Below are 1088 nucleotides of genomic sequence, written 5' to 3' on the forward strand. Positions count from 1 at the left end.
CCCCCTCATTTATGATTCTTAATAAGGAAAAATTGTAATTCCTATTAATGTCAAGACCAGAAAAGGATAGAATTTTACACTTAGGTAAGAGACAAAAATAATCATTAGGAAAGAAAAAGTGAAAAAAAAAATAAAAAAACATGACTTGAAGATGAAGTCGTCATATGTTTGGAAAACCCAGGTAAATTGCTAAAACTTTCTGTAAACACAAAAGTTTCCTTGATACAAAATTAATATTCAAAAGTTGTATTCTCTCTATGTAGAAACAACAGTCATTAGGAAATGTGATGGAAGAAAAGATTCCATTTACAGTAGTACCAAAATTAAAAGTACTGAGGCATAACCTTTTTTTTTTTTTGTCTTTTTGAGACAGGGTCTCCCTGTAGCCCCAGCTATCCTAGAACTCACTATGTAGACCAGGCTGGCCTTGAACTCACAGAGATCCACCTGCCTCTGCCTCCCACGTGCTGGGATTAAAAGCGTGCACTACCACGTCTGGCTATATTTTACGTTTTTATAATTCAGTGTGTTCATTGACAATTTCATACATGTATAATTCATTCTAATTATAGCCCCTCCAGATTCTTTTATGTCTGCCCCACCCCTACTACCAACCCTCCCTCCTCTCGACAAGTAAGATATGTTTGTTTGTTTGAGGCAGAGCCCTATGAACACCAGTCTGGCCTTAAACTCACTATGTAGCCAGAGGTGACCTTGAATTCCTGATCTTCCCGCTTTCATCTCTTAAGTGCTAGGATTATAGGCATGTGCCACCATACCTATGGCTTATAATGTTTAAAATGATTAAAAAAAAAAAAGTTCAGAGACAGAAATATTTTAACTTGAAAAAAAAAACTTGATCATAGATTTATCACCATTCTGCTATTTTAGATATTTATGTTCTTTTCTACTAAGTAACACATATTGTTATATGCTTGCACAAGTGTTTCGGTAAGTGCGATGTCTGAAAATAAAATATCATGCTATGTAGAGTACATGAGTTTAAAGCTTATCAGGAGATATATTAGGGTTATCTAAAGAAACAACCAGTAGAAAGAATATATATATATATGTGTGTGTGTGTGTGA

General features: G+C 34.6%; 1 protein-coding gene across 2 annotated transcripts in view; it reads left to right on the top strand.

The window, feature by feature from the left end:
• Tmem67 (transmembrane protein 67) overlaps positions 1 to 1088 on the top strand; it is a 62893-nt gene that overhangs the window by 5150 nt on the left and 56655 nt on the right. The window lies entirely within an intron of this gene.

The sequence above is a fragment of the Nannospalax galili genome, unplaced genomic scaffold (assembly GCF_000622305.1).
Source record: "Nannospalax galili isolate Female #2095 unplaced genomic scaffold, S.galili_v1.0 scaffold183, whole genome shotgun sequence".
Lineage (NCBI taxonomy): Eukaryota > Metazoa > Chordata > Mammalia > Rodentia > Spalacidae > Nannospalax > Nannospalax galili.